Source organism: Pezoporus wallicus, unplaced genomic scaffold, assembly GCF_028554395.1.
Source record: "Pezoporus wallicus isolate ANWC-B61680 ecotype Strahan unplaced genomic scaffold, APGP_CSIRO_Pwel_v1 contig_13006, whole genome shotgun sequence".
NCBI lineage: Eukaryota > Metazoa > Chordata > Aves > Psittaciformes > Psittacidae > Pezoporus > Pezoporus wallicus.
This window is the reverse complement of record NW_026638875.1, coordinates 248,462-262,860: the sequence shown is the minus strand read 5'-3', so window position 1 is coordinate 262,860 and position 14,399 is coordinate 248,462. Positions and strand designations below refer to the sequence as shown.

Genomic DNA, 14,399 nt, shown 5'->3' with positions numbered 1-14,399 from the left:
TGTTAGCATTATAAGACTTGAGTAATGTTTATTTGAAATGACTCTAAGGGAAAGCCTTAATTTCATAAGTCACTCCTGGAGATAAATACAGCTCTGTTTCTGGGTCCTGTAACTATTTTTAAGTTTTTCTGTAGCCTTTAACCCAGAGGGTTAATAATTTTATTTTACTTAAAATGATGCATTCTTGCTTAGCATCAGGCTGTGGAGCTCAAGCACCAACAACTCATGTATTCCCTAAGTGTTATGGTCCAAGTTCACCAGCTCAGCTTTCCAGTAACTCAAGGAATCTAGAAACAAAACTCCAACCATGGCATATTTGGCCATGCAATCTTAAAATCTGACAGCATGGATGAAGACAATGCAGCCTGCCCAGAACACGGAACGCTGCTAGACAGGCTGCCAGGTGGCTAGTGGCATTTTCACCATCTGCAGAAGGTTTCTGATTGTTCCTTCCCTGGTTTCTGAAGCTAGCTGACAATACCACACCAGGACTGGTTGAAGCTCAGGCTAGACTGAGTGAAAACAGCATTTTAACGTGCACACTCCTCATCTAACAGCTCTCTGCATCTGTACAAACCATGTGGTCCCCACCTCTGGGTTACATAACAAAGGTCATTTTCTGAAGGTGGTGCACCTAATCACTTGTTTCTACCCATTGTTTGCATTTCCAAAGACTACCGTTTTCGAGCTTTAATAAGATAAAATTAGTCTTTGTGAGAAGGGAGCTTTGGCCACAGAGCCCGTGTGAGAGACCAAAGTAGCCTGAGCTCTATGTTGAGTTCTTCACTATCTACGGGTGGATAGGGACAGAGTGGCTTGTACATGATGACTATAGGTAACAAGCAGAACCAAAAAGGAGAAAGGCAGAGAAGCTACTCTCCAATGCAAGCCCTCTCCTCTACGTGAAACCCTGATTTCTCTGTATATACACCAGGCTTGCTCACTTCAGTATTGCTACCATTAAGTTACTGAGCAGATGACTTTTTCTGACTGTCCCATCCCACTTGGTGAGTGTGGGGGGAGATGATCTGTTACAGTACTCAAACCACAGGCCTTCCAGAGAGCAGTCCCAGCTCCAATGCCTAGATTTTTCTCTGGTTTTTAGATTGCACATTGTCTGGTGTAAAAATTGTCCCTGTTGTCCACTTGCACACAGTGCCCAGGAAAGCAGGGCTTCAGTGCTGCCTAGGCTCGTCAGTGATAACCTTCTTAATAAAAAAAAAAAAAAAAAAGGATGAGCATTATTCAGCTGCTGTCCAGTCAGTTCTCACTTCAAAGGGCTGACTGCTCCCAGCATAAATGGAACAGTTCAGACGGGCATGCTGGGCCAGCAAGTGCTGGTCCCACAACTCATCTGGACATCACCAGGCAGGAAAAGAGAAAAATGGTGTGCTGTTGTGCATGTGGAGGTTACCATCTGCTGACAGACCTTCACTCCTCTCTGGGTAATGTACTGACTTTCTGGTGAAGTATGAGTTAGGAATGGTTCTCACACAAGCAAAACATCCCCAAACCCAGTTCCCTCTGTCTCAGGATGCTCCATTCAGCTCTCACCATCTCAGTTCTACTTTTCCTCCCAGATCACACAGAAATTCTCATTCACAGAAAGGGACTACGTTAGCTGGGTAGTCACATCCTAGCAGATCCTTATCCCACCACAGTGGCTACTAGAGGAATAGCAGAAGGATAATTAACACCATTTTATCTGAAAGTCTGCAAGTTCCAGGCTTAGGATCTATGTTTGGAAATGACTCCACATCACATCAGCTAAGATGAGGGACTCCATGAAGATGTCATGGAAATCCTTCCTTTTTGTCTTTCTTCATGAACAACAAACGAGAAGTCACTTTTTCTGTATGTTCACAGCTTTGCATTGGTGTGAATCAACCCAGTTCCTCCACCTTCTTAGAGAAATCTGCCAGGTCATGCCCACTGTGCAGAAACTGTTTACTCATGTAAGAGTGTCACAGACTGCACAATTTAAAAAATAGGTTTTGTTCATGACACAAATCCTTAACCTGAGTCCACAAAGAACTGTGATCAGGATGGTGCCAGTCATTCCACTGACATCTTTCCCTCCCCCAGGGCAAAGAGACATCAGTGGTAGACACAAGGTGAAGAAAATATGAACACATCTCAGGCAGGCAGCTAGAGATCTGAAAACAGTATGATAAAGGCAATGAAAAAGCTCATCATGTTCTCTCAGGCATGAACCAGTACCTCAGCCAGAAAACAAGGGGGAGAGAGGGGACGAAAATCACCCCTTTATTATTCAGCTACTCTTCATCTGAACTTAGTGGAGTATCAGCTGCCTGCAGTCTCCATTTCCAGGCCACACAGGGTAAGAAGCCAGGAGACAATGAGCGACACAGTACTAGCACGCAGGTTTGCCTTTTTTAAATGGAAGAAACCTGTTAAAGACATTGTTAGTTCAACATTAGAGCTAAGGAAAGAGGCTCAAATCAACTACCTTTAATGCCTTTCCTAATACTCAACAGCAAGCCCAGGGCAAGCCCAGATACACATTGTGGACACATCTTGTTCCACAGATGTGCAATGTAGTCTCTCTCTAGGAAGCAAAAAGGTGACACAGAGGTTTGCCAGCAGAGGACTGGGAACCTTCAGAGCTGACCCAAATGTCAAGCTGGGGATGGGACAACACTGAGCTGTCTTTCAGTCTCAGCCCTATGGTTTAAATTACCTGATGATGAAGACTTCTGCACCCTTGCAAGTCCTCCCTGCTGCCACTTGACTGGAGGTAATGTGGGCCAAACCACTTACCTGTTTGCAAGTATTTATTTGAAGGTGTTTGTCTACCACTCCGTATCTTCTGTGCCAACTTCTTTCACTGCAAACAAGCTGAGCAATTACTTAAAAAAAAACCAAAATATTCACTGTCTAGCAGCTAAAATTAAAGTCAGGATCTGTGATAGTTTGTGTTGGAAGGGACCCTAAAGCTCACTCAGTTCCAGCTCCCTGTCGTCCTGCTGTGGGGTGGCAGGAGGTGGCCAGGGAGCTGGAGGGATACCAAAGTGATGGTGACATCAACGTGCACCAAACTGCGCAACTTTGATCCAGCCGGGAGCTTGTGGGTGCCTGGGAAGACCCACAGATGCCCACCAAATGCTCAGTGTGTTTGGTCCTGCAGGCAGAAAGATGGGCTGCACATATAGTCAAGTGGGAAGGGACCTTAAAGCTCATCCAGTTCCGACCCCCTGCCACAGGCAGGGACGCCTTCCACTAGACCAGGTTGCTCCAAGTCCCATCCAACCTGGCCCTGAACACTGCCAGGGATGGGGCAGCCACAGCTTCTCTGGGCAACCTGTGCCAGGGCCTCAGCACCCTCACAGGGAAGAACTTCTGTCCAAGATCCCATCTCAATCTCCCCTCTGTCAGGTTAAAGCCATTCCCCCTTGTCCTGTCCCTACAGGCCCTTGTCCAAAGCCTCTCTCCAGGTTTCTTGTAGCCCCTTTAGGCACTGGAGCTGCTCTAAGGCCTCCCCTTAAGGAGCCTTCTCTTCTCCAGGCTGAACAAGCCCAGCTCTCTCAGCCTGTCTCCAGAGCAGAGCTGCTCCAGCTCTCGCAGCATCTCTGCGGCCTCCTCTGGACTTGTTCCAACAGCTCCATGTCCCTCTTGTGTTTTTGCCCCCGAGCTGGACGCAGAACAGCAGAGAGGGTCTCTCCAGAGATAAGAAGAGGGGGAGAATCAGAGAGAGATCTGCAGCTCTGGCTGCAGGTAATGACCTCCTTCCTCGCTCGGGGTCCATACCCGTCTGAGGGTGCAACCCCTCCTCGTCTCCCTCTCCTGGGTGACATCCCGTCCCGGTTACAACCCCGGGACAGCTGCAGCGAGAGCCTAGGGCCAGGGCGGGCTGAGGATGCTCTCACCCATACCACCGCGGCCACCTCTCAGGGTCGCGACGTTCCTGCCGCCGGCCCGCGGGAGGACAGGGCCTCCTGGCGACGCCTCTGTGGCGGCGGGCCGGGCAGGGCCGCTGGCTTGTCTGAGAGAGGCCCCGGAGGCATGACGGAAACTTCCGGGCGCGCACCACTAAAGCGTGGTACGCCACCCGCCTTTCCCGCCCCCGCCCAGCTGTGTTCCGCCACTATCCCAAACTGCTCCGCGGCACCGCCTTGCAAGGCTAGCGCCGCGAGGCTCCCGTCATTTCAGTTAAAATAGCCACGAAGGGCGGTGTCGCGGGGTACGCCGGGAGTTGTAGTCTTCCGCTCCCCTCCAGCAGCGCGTTCTGGCACCGGCGGGACTCGCTCTCCCGGCGTGCCTCGGGGCGGGGACGGCCGCGCGGGGTGGGCCGGGGTGGACCGGGGAGCGCGGGCGAGAGAGGGTAAGGGGCTGGCGCCGCGCACGGTGCTGCTGCCGCCATAGTAGGAGCTGAGGGGTGAGTGAGGGCAGGGGGAGATCGGAGTGGCACGGGCGAGGACCGGTCACCGGTCTCTGGCTTTCCCTCAGCCCGGCCGCCGACCGGCACATGGTGCAGCCCCACCCCGCGCTTGCCGGCTTCAGCCCCATGGTGCGGCCGCAGCCCCGCCGCGGGCTGGGCTGAAGTCGGCGGCCACAGCCGCCCTAACCTTCCCCGTCTTTGAGGCGCTGGTAGTGCCGTCCCGGAGGGGCGGTGGTCGGGGCCTGGTGCCCTCGCTTACCGGCTGAGAACGATGAGGCGGGGGGGCTGAGGGGGCCGGGTGCGGCCCCGCGGGCGGGCGGTGGTGGAAAGGGAAAGACCCGGTTCTGCTACTGCGGGAGAAGCGAGGGGTCTCAGCCCTAAGTGTGCAGCTCCGGGCGGCCGGATGGTGACGCCTGCGCCTCCGTGCCGCCGGAGCGCCGGCCCTGCCTGGGAGAGCGGCCGTATGAGGCACCGGGACTTCGCCCTGGTTCCCGCCGGTGCTCCCACCTCAGTGTGCGGTAGTTTGTTGTCCTGGGGGTGGGCGAGTGTGTGTGGGGAAGGCAGGGTAGAGGGGCTGAACTGTCAGAGCTGATTTGTGTAGCCGAAAACTGCATTGGAGTGCTCTTCGGGTGTTCTTGATGCTCTTACTGTATTGCTGCCTTGCAAGGAGGTTATGCGAGGACTGAAGTGGTGGAATCGCTTTGTCACATAGGTTCAGGCTTCCTTGGAGGAGAGCTACTAAAAGTGTATGTGCTTGGGCATCTGCTGCAGCTGGGTGGGTTTTCCTTTGAGTTGCCAATTTCCGGTGTGATTCTACAAGAGGTGTTTTTTTTTTTTGTCTTCTTCAGCTGTTGTCACCCTTTTAGCTTGAAAAACAATCTAAACCTACAATAATTTACAGCGGCAAGGAGCGTGTTGCATTCTGTTGATACGGTACAGGTTTCTGAAGACATTAAGTACCCAAGATGCTGTTCCTGCAATTCTCATTTAACTTCCTGTTGAACGCAGGCTGTGATAATACTTCAACTGATTGTTCTCATTTGAAGTCCTACACTGTAAGTGTAAATATGTCTTTTAGAGCTGGATTTATGGCATACACAGTGTTGCAGTTGAAGTGGAACAAAGCCCACGTAAATGCTTGTGTAGGAATTGGTTGCAGGACTGCTACTTGAAAGTTAAATCTCATTCCTTAATCAGCCATCTTCTGAAGTTGATCCTCTTTTGATTTCTTTTTCTGATGTTCGAGCAATGCTTTCTATTTGATGACTTCGAGTTTTCTTTTAGCAGCAGCAAAACCAGGCATTTCACAGATCTCCATGTAGAAGTACTTACCGTATGTAGTTACCATTACCAGTGAAACACATAATCTAAAGTGCAATGGTATTTTAGCTCAGTTTTGGACTATTTAGCAGTGTTCTAACTGGGGTCCTAATTGTTATTTCAAGTTCTTCTCAAAATGATTGCAAGTTATTTAGTAGATGAGTTGAAATAGGTTTGCTTTAACATCTGTGTTTGTTCAGTTCTTTCAAACAGTGCAAAGTGGGAACAGCTTTCTGCAGTTCTCTGATGGGATTTCTTTTGTCTTTGTCCGTAATAATGAGGTTGTCTAGTTAGTGGTGATACAGAATACGTTTTGTGTGAGGACTATGATATATACTAATAGCATTGTAAATAATGGTTACATTCAGTTGTTCTAAAATTTCTGACTTGTGGCTTCACAGACAGTTTAGGTATTCATATTTGTGGTGTACTTACTATGTTTCTTGAAGCAGGAGTGGTGTTAGTTGCGAGGAGGGGAAAGGAAACAAAGCAGGAGAGAAAATGTGTAGGTTTGGAAGTGTAAGACAGGTAGACACTGTCAGACAACTCCTGGTGACTTTTTTTTCCCAATTTTTTTTTGTAAATTTGGATCTCAACTGAAGACCTGATACCAGTCAAATGGAGATGAGGTACAAGCAGCCTTGCATATGCATGTGAAAAGCTTGCAGATCATAAAGCATATTAGAGAAAATTTTCTATTTTTGGAATGATGCCGGTCAATAATAGAGGAATACTGGGGTGAAACGTAAAATTATGGGGCAGTATAATGTGAAATAGCAATGTTATCGTGGTCCTCTCACATTTAGTACTGCACAAGGGTGATTATTTTGTGCTGTCTTCATAGTATCATAGAATGGTTAGGGTTGAGACATTGTCTGGTACATCTAATTCAGTGCTGTTATTTACACAACTGGCTGCTTTGACAAACATACAATATTGGTTGTTTTCAAATGTCCAAAACTTCAGTTGAACCTCAAGAAAACTTTCAAGGGTCAGATTGCAGTTGTTGGTAGAAGTTCTAGTTGGAATGAAAATTATCACTGAATGTTATTTTCCTACTGAGTTCATGAGTGAACCTGGTTAAGTTTGATTTGATAGAGAAGAATGTATAACTAAAATCTGGTGCTTTTGCTTCTATAACTTAAAAATCAGCTTCTGTTTTTTTCTTAACTGGAAACAGTTATCATGATAGAGAAAGACAGGTAGAACTATCTTATATTCTGCTGTTTCTTGGAGATTTAATGTTATGTTGCAATGCCTGTAAGGTGAACTATAAAATACAGTGCAGCAGTTCTCCCCTCCAATTCCCCCATGCCTCCTCTGTTGCTTTAAAACCGAGCAGGCTTGGGTTCATCCTGGGGAAAAGAAATAGAAACTTGAATTCAGTTTTTGGCTTGCATAAAGAATATTATGCCGAAAAAAAATGGCAGATGTGTTAACAACAAAATATTGTGTTTGCCTTTCAGTTACGTGTAATAGATGTCTCTATATTTGAAAATCACCGTGACTGATGCTTTGTCACTCTACTGGGTTGTCAGGTTGCAGAGAAGACAAGCGTCAAGCTGTAGGCACAATAAAGCTTTTCCAGAGTCCTCCCCATGTATTTTGTTTACTAGTGGCCTAGTACATGCTGACATCTGTAACCAAAAAACCTGTCTACTTCAGGTTGTCATAATTCCTGCATTAATTTCTTTTAATGAAATTGAAGTACAGGAATGAAAAGACTGAGAAGGGGAAAGTCAATTTATTTTTCATATTTTTTGAATGAAACAGACTGTGTGTTGTCACTCTTCCCCTCTTTCCCTTTCCATCCTTCTACTGCTCACACAGCTAGACATAAGTACTTTTAGATCTGAAAGCATAATTAGAATAATGTAATTCCTTCCACTGTGCAACCCATAGCAATTACTTGATGAAGGTCTCTGTTGGAATCAAAAATTTCTGATGGTCCCAGAGCGGTAGTTTCCAGATTGTTAACCTCCATGGATCAGTCAGCTGCTGTGAAGATGATAGCGAAGGTACCTAGGGGAAGCACTTCTTTCAGTCTTTGCCTGAAATTGCCTCTCAGTGGGAGGTTTTTTAGTGGAGAAAGATTGATCACTGAATTGGCATTTATCAGAAAGAAGTACAGTGTGTTTAAGGTAAATGACTTGTGGTACATGATATCCCTGAGTAAATTCCAGTATTCAGTCATCCCTGTGTTAATGTACCTGCCACCTGGCCAGGGCTTGCTTAGCCTGGGGAGGAGCCAGCTTGAGCGGGGCTTAGGCCTAACCTAACTTGTTAGGCCATTATCAGGAACATGGAGCCAGGCTTTTCACAGGGATACTGGGTGGAGGGATAGAAGACACAGGCATATACTGGAACAGGAAGGACATGGGAGAGCTGCCATCTGCATGAGGACAGTCAAGCATTGGAACAGATTGGCAAAGAGGTTATATAGTCTCCATCATCAAGAGGTTTTTGGGATCAAGGTGTGGATAAAGGCATGGGTAAGCTTGTGTTATCTCTTAGCTGACTCAGCTTTGAGCTGGAGGAGATCCCTTACAACCTGAATTATTCTGTGGTAATTTGCATGGTTTCTTCTGTTGAGAGTGTGTGCCTTTGCTAAAGGAAGGTGACCTGTTACAAGTAATTCTGGGTGTAGTTGAACAGATGATCTGGTTGAGAGCAAATTAAGTGGTCCTGTGATGCTGGTCCCATTGTGTTCCTAGAAGTGTGCATAGGAGATGCTCATATCTCAGTTTTAGCGGCAATAGAAAAGATATTGAAGGAAAAATAGTCTAAAACATGTTTGCTGGTTTAGTTTTTTGTTTTTTATTGCCATCTAAAGTCTGCTCACCATTTTTAATCTGAGCAGTCAAAAATGCATGTTAGAAATTTGACGAATGACAGGAACTGAAACAGCTTGAGAGCTCTTTCATTGTACCTATTTACTCTCGTTAATCAGTAGTGAAGGGTGCAGCAACTGATGGTCTAAATCGTGTTTGCTATGGATTCACATGTACCCCAGGACCAATAGCACCGATTTAAGGGCAGCATTGGTGCTAACTTTAAAACCTTCCAGAAAAGAAGCTTGAATTCAGTGTTAAGAGAGTTTAACTTTAGTGCAGTGGTGTATGGGGCCAGCTTGAATATCCAGGGAGTATGGTTTATTTATGCTCTGATTACTTATGGAATAAGCATAGTCATAACTGGATAGTAGATGTTTCGGGTTTTTGTTCACTTCACTAGCACGTTAGATGTATTGGTTTGATTGTTTTTCCTCTTTAAATTCAGTTGTTTCTTTCTTGGTGTTCTGCAGATCAGCAAGTCTTTACTGAGCTTACTTGCCTGTGATGGTTGTTCGTTGATACTTTGAATCCAACTTGCTTTTTAAATGTGGTCATCCCTGGGAGACCGCCTTTGTTTCCTCTAGCGCTTTACATTATACTTTACTATTGCTCATACTAGTTTTTGTTGACTTCTTCAGGGACTCCTTAGAAGTGCGGGTCTGCCACTCTTGAATTCAAAAAGACTTAATTTTTTTTAATTGATAGCTGTCAGGTTGTATGCGTCCAGGTCTGATAATGCAGCAAATGTAACTGCTGGTTGAAACAATTATTGTGTTTTTCTCCATATTGCAGAGATGTGCTGGGAGCCTATGTGCTCCAGATGTCACTGATGCTTATATATTCCTGGGAAAGCCATCTGTCTGTCGGCAACCAACTCTTCGTACTTTGTCAGGTGAAAAGGTGAAACCCTTAGGTTACACCTCTGAGCAGCTTTGGTGATTTCACTTGAGCAGAAGATTGGACTCTGTGCTGAAGCTGACAGAGGATCATCTCCAGATTGTTCTGTGGTCCCTTATTTGTGAAGGAGGCAATGGGAAGAGGTTTCCTCCAGACCTTTTTGCAGAAATGAGTCTTATAAGGGCTGTGCTCCCCTTAAGGAGTTATGGGCAGTCTTGGTGTGTTTGTGCTGATCTCTCATGCCCAGAATTCTTACAGAGAAGAAAGAGGGATGAGTGTAGATAAGAACTTAAAAGCTGGGTCTAGCCATGGAAGAGATTCTGTGGACAGAAAACCTGCTGCCTGAGGCCAGTGTAACCCTGGTCTAATACAAGGTCACTCATGGCTGGTGAAGGCTCCATTCTCTTCTAGTCTTCTGCTGTTTCACACATTTGTGCATCTTCCTCCCTGGTGCTAGTGCTCTCTGGGTCATGCAGCTTCCCATGCTATTGTTGCCATCTACCATGTGCCAAAAGCAGGTGAGGGGGGAACTTAATTCAGGCAGGAACTTAATTCTCCCTCCTGGACCAGCATGGCTGGTGGCACAGGACAACCTGGAGGAACCTATGGGGAAGTGGGGAGAGAGGCTTTGTTGTGTAGCGTCACCTTCGATGATTTGGCAAGGTTGAGGAGCAACAGAAGCACTGGGCAATATAGACTGTGCAGGCAGGGCTGCCGGGATTCTGGGGCTATGGAATCCATTTGATGTTCGAAGTTTGTGACTGCGTGTAGGAAAGCCTGTGGTGCTGGGAAATTGGGAAGTTCTGCGTGGGTTAGGGCATGAATTCCCTCTCCTATAATGTGGGATGTTGGACACAGGAGCTTTGCTGTGTGTGCAAGGATGCTGTGTACCCCAAGGCATTGTGCAGCAGTGGCAGTGCCAGGCCAGGGGATGGGCATGGAATGAAGATACTCGGGATACCATGGTAACTTTTATGCTGAGGTTTGTAGGAAGTGTGGTGAGAGATGTGTGGAGGACTGGAGTTCACCCTTGAGGATGTGTCAGTGTGTGGCCTGGCAAAGGTATTGGAAAATGTGTTTTAGATGTCACTGTGGAATAGTCCACTGTGGAGCAACGGTTCTAATTCTGCAGTGTCACCGTGTACCTATTGAAGAGATTGCTGCTGGCAGCTGCAGCTTTTGTGCACTGGATTGGGTTTCAGTTCGAGCACTGACTGCTGGGTGGTATTTGAGGTGAGAGATAAATACTCTAATATGAGCATATTCGGGAAATTGAGTGAGTAATGTGAATTGAAGTGTTATACTCCATGCAGGTAGCTCAGCTTTGCTGCTGTACTTCTGCGTAGAAGCTGTTAATCAAATTGACTGTGATGTTCTGAAGTGGATGTGATGAGGTATCTTTGCAGTGACAAAGGAAATTAATTGGCTAAAGGAAAATGTCTCGTTTTCAGTAAGGAATTAAGGTAGAATATTCCATAATGCACTTACACAGTGGTAACTTCCAGCAGGTGCCTTTAGAAGGACAAATATAGCACGTCTTAGGTGCTTTGTAGCTTATTGAAGCTTCTTTTATATGCTTTAATGTTAGCTGGATATTCTTGCCTCTGTAACCAAACTTTGAGTGAACCACAGATTCGGCTGGATGGCTCTGAGGCACATCAGTGTTGTCTTCATGTTTGACAAAAATAGAACATCTGCATTCTTCCTAGTGTTGGAATAGATGTTAAAAGCCTTTTATATTACACTTACATTTATTAGGCTGTTTAACAAGGTATCATGGATAGTGTCTTATTGAAGGGGACTGGGCTTGATGACATGCAAGAGTATTTCTATCTTGTTCTTTCTTTAGGTACATTACTAAGCTTCTTGTGTCTGTGATGGCAGGCAGAAGACATGAGAGCATAGAGGAAAAGGTGGCAAATCAGAAAAGCAAAATAAAAAACCCATCTGCGGAGAGTGAGAGTGTTCAGCAAAACCATATGAGTGGCACAGGAAAGAGGGCAAGGTTGTAACGAAAGAAGAAGAAAAAATCAAGGAACCGCTTTTTTGTGTGTGTGGTTCCTTCTGCAAAATCAACACTATAACTGGTCAAATTAATGCTGATTATTATTTGAGGATATTTTACTTGCCAAAGCACAAATACATTTTTTTTAGAAGGAGGTAGCAAGGCTAGCATGCTTTTAGTTTTAGAAACCATAATACTACTCTCTGTATTTAAAGTATTAGTTCCTTCATTTCTTGCAGCCTCAACGGCTTTCTCACAGTTGCAGGATTTAACAGAATGCATCTGGTGCTTTAGTGGGACTCTTGTGCCTTGAGGAGTTAAAAGCCTCAGGTCTAAATGAGGTGCAGTGCTAGCATACAACTTGATCTTTGCTTGGTATGATGGTACAGTGAGCTGCTGAGGGGGAATGCACGTTGTGTGTATGTAGTTTAATGTAGGAATAGCTAATTTGCTTTAGCTTCAGGAGAATAACCTGTGGATTTTTGTTGTTCTCTACTTCATCTCAACATTAGATGTGTGGCAGTTTAACCTTTATGCTGTCAACTAGATTTGCACTGGAATATTTAGAAAGCATATATGATAGTGGTGTGAGTTCATGGGTTGGAGTTGAAGTTACAACCATTCATAAAAACTGAAAGTAAGTGATTTTTCACTTTGACTGCTTGTTGGTTCCACCACTGCCATCCCAAGCTGCACACCTCTAGATACCTTCAGGTCTGGAATGGAAACAGCAGACATCAAGACTAAATACAAGTATTGCTGGTTTTCCAAAAGAGACATGAGTCTTCCTTGACAGCAGGGTGGGCATCCTGCAGTAAAGTTTCCAGGTAGTTAGTGTGATGATTTTAGGGTGATTTTCTTTCACTATAAATCCTGTAATACAAGCGGAAGTTATTTGATTTCTACATCTGCTCTAGGTTAGGCTAGTATGTGAGAACTGTGGATGTGCAAACAATCCAACTTTTGTGAAGAAGTAGGTTTAAGTTGTTTGGTGGGTGTGTTGTGGTTTTTAAATCCATTGTACTTGAATGGCTTTTTAATTTATGATCTGTTTTCCCAGAGGAGTGACCACACTGGGTAGAACTCCTTCAGACCAAGTCATGTGTTGCAAGTACTAGTGGAGCACTTGGGGTGGTGACTGATGCCAGATTGTAGATCTCCTTGGAGAAGTTCAAATATAAGTTATGTGGCAACAAGTCTTTGAATTTCTAGTCTGTGTTAGTGTGCAGGGCTGCTGAGCTTGATGTTGATTATCAGGTGGCTGATAACCATAAAATCCTAGCCTAGTTTGTGTTGGAAGAGACCTTAAAGCTCATCCAGTTCCAGCCCCCTGCCATGGACAGGGACACCTTCCACTAGACCAAGTTGCTCCAAGCCCCATCCAACCCATTTTAAAATGGAATACGTATGTTTAGCTCATCTTTGACCTCATCCTTGAATAAAGTTGAGATTCTGAAGTACACTAGAGAGCTGGCATGCAGCCAGCATTAGTTGGAAGTCAAAACTCACAGCGTGCTTTTGGGGTGCACTGTCCCACCAAAGCTCCTCCTGCTGAACCTCTCCTCTTTCACAGGTTACAGAGCATTCCGTTCTCAGCAGGTTCAACCACCTTGCCAGCTCTCTGTGCTATCACATTCTCTGCTCCATAGATGCCAGCCATTTTCTCCCACAGGTAGTTCTGAGTATCTAAGCTCTAGCGGTTCTTGGTTTGTATTTTATTTCGGTAATTGAATTAACCACCCTGAAAACTTGTATGCTGTCTTCTGTTACACCGTTGGTCTTATAAAATATATTTGCTCTTCTGTAAGTCTGGCCAAATTTGTGTAATCCTAATACTGCTGGCCTAAAACATGAAAAGAGCTTTCTTGTCTGAGGCACAGAAAGTTAGGCCTGGTGATACTTGATGTGGAGAACTTGGTAATATGGTATTTTGCTACTTTTAAGAATTTGTCAAATCTTAGGTATGTAAGTAATTGACATCTAAAGGAAGCCAAAATAGCTGTCATGTCTTGTGTCCTGAACCAGAATTTCACCCCTTTGCACATTCACAGTGCAACACAGACCTGTGGTTAAAGGGTTACTGGTCAGGGATTGCAGAGAGGATCTAGTGGCTGGCAGATCTTGATGTTTAGCAACTATAATTTAGTTTGTTTGAAGTAAACTCAGATCTTGAAATGTAATGTCTATTATTTTTAGTGCAGTGGTGTTCTCTTTTGAATTTTAGCACATTTCTTCAGTCTTTCAAAGAGATAACATGATAAAGAAAATTGCTGTCTTGAAAAGCTCGCTGGCATGGTAAAGCAATCATTTGTACTGATACTGCGTGATCATCTGCCTGGACTGTTGCACATGCTGTATGTCTAATCCCTCTAAAATAGAGGGACACTTGTTTGGAAGTGTGGGATGCCCCTAAGCTTCCATTACCTACCCTGGGACCTGCGGGCTCTCACCACTGTGAAATAATCATGGTTTGTATCTTGGAATTGCTGCAGGCTCATAGACAAATGCCAAGTGTACTTCACCTTTAGTGACAGAAGAGGGAAGTGTGTTAAGCAAAGAGCTAGTGAATTAACTCCTATTGTGTACCATTGATAGAACACTCTTCCTTAGAGTGGCCTGGGGATGGTGAAGTATTGAGGAGCTGAACAGATAAATCAGTTGGTGTAAGGCAAGTGCAAACAGTCCATATTAACATATCAATTGTTTACAGTAAATGAGATCAAGTTGAAATGGCAAGTGCTTGCCGGCTTCTTCAGCTGGTATAATTATTGAAATATGTGAATATAAGGTGGTAATGATCAGTTTTGTTTTCATTTTCCACTTTTGTATGTGAGTTGTGACTTCACACTGAAATGACTTTAGAAGTCTCCAAATAAACTTGGATACCAATTGGTTGAATTCCTTATTTTTGTTTACAAGTCTGGAGTACACAAGTGAGGTTTGT

At 45.1% G+C, this 14,399-nt stretch overlaps 1 protein-coding gene across 1 annotated transcript in view; it reads left to right on the top strand.

The window, feature by feature from the left end:
* EDC4 (enhancer of mRNA decapping 4) overlaps nucleotides 1–14,399 on the top strand; it is a 227,129-nt gene that overhangs the window by 149,960 nt on the left and 62,770 nt on the right. The gene's annotated exons all lie outside the window — the stretch shown is intronic.